The sequence below is a fragment of the Gekko japonicus genome, unplaced genomic scaffold (assembly GCF_001447785.1).
Source record: "Gekko japonicus isolate JY-2015 unplaced genomic scaffold, Gekko_japonicus_V1.1 scaffold875, whole genome shotgun sequence".
NCBI classification, from domain to species: domain Eukaryota; kingdom Metazoa; phylum Chordata; class Lepidosauria; order Squamata; family Gekkonidae; genus Gekko; species Gekko japonicus.
The window spans coordinates 15002-18391 of NW_015169200.1; positions in this window are offsets into that span (position 1 = coordinate 15002).

The following is a 3390-nucleotide window of genomic DNA, read 5'->3' on the forward strand; positions in this document are numbered from 1 at the left end:
TAGCAAATTTCTTTTTTGAGGTATGTAGGAGGAGAGGCTCATATTAAGGCAATTCGGAATGTGATACCCCTCCAGCCTATCTTGAGGCTCTATGCTGCATGTGTATTTGATATTTTATGCCAATAAAGGTATTGTATTTGTAAATCACTCGTTTTTGTCTTCGCTCAGGAAGGGAGGGCTCCAGAGCAAACTGATTTATGCAGCAGCCGGATCGCTCGCTCACAACTTTAACGCCAGTCGCTCACAAAGTGGGATTTTTGCTCACAGGACTTCACAGCTTAGAGGAAGCATTGGCCAAGACCCCTGGAGTGCTGGGGGGCGTCTGCCATACACGGAAGAAACCCGGGGAAGCTGAGCAGGGGCTGAGGGCTTGAGACAGTTCGGCCAGGCCTGCTCAGGCTATGCCGCAGGGCTCCTCCCTGGATTCCAGGCAAATTCGCGTCCAGAAGTGTTGGAGTTTCAAGTTGCTTACACTTCAGCCATTACAGAGTTAAATGTTGTTTGTTAGCAAACAGGATGTTACGTTACATAATGTATTCAACGGCGGGGAAGTTTGTGGGAGTTGTTTATCCTAATGAAGTGAAATGCTTTGATCTAGCATTAATGTATTCACAAGGTTTATGGCCCTTTGTGTGAACTAGAGAGGAAGTTCTCTTCTAGAAGCCAAGACAGTTAGAAAGATGTAGCTGTTAGCATATAGTACTGAGAGTAACTGCAAGTATGTAACCTTTTATTTTATTTCTTTTATCCAAAGTACCTTACCCATGTTTTACTTCGTTTTATAGTAAAGATATTTTTCTTTTACTAAGTGTGTGCTCTTGTGTTTGCAATACGACCATCGATCCTGAATCAAAGAATCCCAGCAAGAAGGGGAAACAACCTTCCTTCCCTGGCCCCCGCCCCTCGCTGGACTCCCTTCGCCTGGTCCCCACCCCCACCCCACTGAGCTGGCCTCTTACTCCCAAATAGCAGGGGGGCAACAGGCGGAGAGGGAGGGCTGGATTAGCCAGCTGTCAAAGCACCCCTCATCCAGTCGCCCACTATTCCCAAAGGGAGGGCCGGTTCCATGAGCAGAGCTTCCACAGGGCATCGCTGTGCCATTTGGAACCCGCACTGCCAGTCACGGCTGCTGGGAACAGCCTTTCCTGGCCGGCAGAGAGCAAGTGGATCCCCCAGGTTAAACAAGGAACGAAGGGACCTATGTTGCTGTTGCTATGCTCCTTCCCGCACGCTGCGTTCAAATCCTGCCCGGAGCCTCAAATTGGTGGCAGCCACGTCTGTCGGTGTGGACGGCGGCGGTTCCTCCGGAAGATCTGCACATCCTATTCTTGTCCTGTTTTTGAGCCACTGTGCGGGGGGGGGGGGCCTTTCTGGGGCGCCAGGGCCCCGAGTAGCTCCCCCCCAGCCCCCCCCCCCCCCGTTCTCACGCCCAACAGGAAAGCAGAGGCAGGTGCTGTCCCCGTGGCCTCCTCATCAGAGCCTAAAAGGAGCATTTTGAGTACACGTGAATTTTGAACGTGGTTTTTTTAAAGGGGGCCACAGTAGCTCAGAGGTTAAGAGGCTGAGCTGCAGACCGGAAGGTCTGTAGTTCGGCACTTTGAGACCTCGGTGCCGCACAGAAATTGCAACTAGATAAACAGGTACCGCTTCAGTGGGAAGGGAACAGCGTTCCGTGCACCTCAGCATTTAGTCATGCCAGCCACATGATCACAGAAGTGTCTTTGGACAGCGCTGGCTCTTCGGCTTGGAAACGGAGAGGAGCACCGCTCCCCTAGAATCGGATTCGACTGGCTTTTGAACGATAGAAACCTTTACCTTTACTTAAGTGTTCATAAAGCTTTGAGCCTCTTTTTTTACAAAAAGCAAAAGCAATTGACTTCAATGGACTTGTGGCATGACTGTGGTTGCCACCCTCCAGGCGGGGCCTGGAGAGCTCCTGCGTATTACACTTGTTCTCTGGGTGACAGGGCTCAGTTTCCCCGGAGAAAATGGCTGCTTTGGAGGGTGGATGCTATAGCAAATATACCCCGCTGAGGCCCCTCCCCAAACCCCGCCCTTCCTGGGCTCCACCCCAAAAATCTCCAGGTATTTCCTAACCCAGAGTGGAGCCCTTGGCATAACTATGCTTAGTTCTACACTGCTAGCCACTGGTGAATGGTTTTGCAGACAGAAGGACCAGACGCTGAATACAGAAAGTGCCCGGTTTTGCTCTTCCTCTATTCCAGTGGTGGCGAACCTATGGCACGGGTGCCAGAGGTGGCACTCAGAGCCCTCTCTGTGGGCACGCGCCCCATCGCCCCAGCCAGGCCCAGACCATCGTTAAAGTGTTGAATTCTCTGCCAAATCGCAGGGCTCTACTGGTAGCAGGAGCTCCTTTGCATATTAGGCCACACACCCAGTGTAGCCAATGCTCCAAGAGCTTACAGTAGCCCCAGTAAGAAGAGCTGTGTAAGCTCTTGGAGGATTGGCTACACTAGGGGTGTGTGGCCTAATATGCAAAGGAGCTCCTGCTACCAGTAGAGCCCTGATATTAAGTAAATGAAAGCATTTGGGATTGCTTTCCTTACTTTGTTTGGATCATCTTAAGTTAATGTGTGAGTTGTTTTTTATCTTAAGTTAACATCAACATTCAGGTTAAATTGCCGTGTTGGCACTTTGCGATAAATAAGTGGGTTTTGAGTCGCAGTTTGGGCACTCAGTCTCTAAAAGGTTCGCCATCACTGATTCCGTGTCCCCCGTGGGTAGCAGAACCCTCTGGAACGATCAGAAGGCCCTTGCTAAAGTCCCCCTGCTAAAGCGCAGGAAGGTGCAGCGCCCGGATAGGAGAATACCTGGGAATCCTGGCCCACCTGCCTTCCGTTCCCGGGAGTAAGTCAGAGGAGACATCAAATTGCAATCAATAAATAAAAGGCATTACTTTATAACGCTCAACCAATCAGAATAAATCATGGAAAACACACAGATGAATGCAACCTTGCTTAATTCAATCAATCTTCCTTTGCAAAATAAACTTTTTAAGAGTCACGTGGGGGGGGGGGATAGTAGGATGCACCTGGGCCCAATGGCCGCTGCTGCTGGGCCCCGTTCTATGCCTGGGAGCGCCACCGGCTCTCCTAAATGATGAAAACAACTTTACAAAACTCCCCGAAGTCCTTCGGCTGAAACAGGACAGGCTTTGAGGACAAGTCCTAACAGGTCACCTTCAGCCACCATCCGTTTTCCAAGCACCTCGCCAAAAAGGATTGGCAACAGCTTGTGGAATGTACAGTCCTTTGACGGCAGGGGTCGGGGACCGGGCGGGAGGGAGTGGGTTTTTGACAGTAGCAGCCGGGATCAAGGTTAATCCAATAGACACATCTAGCCAGAAAATGGATACCGTATCAAAGCAGG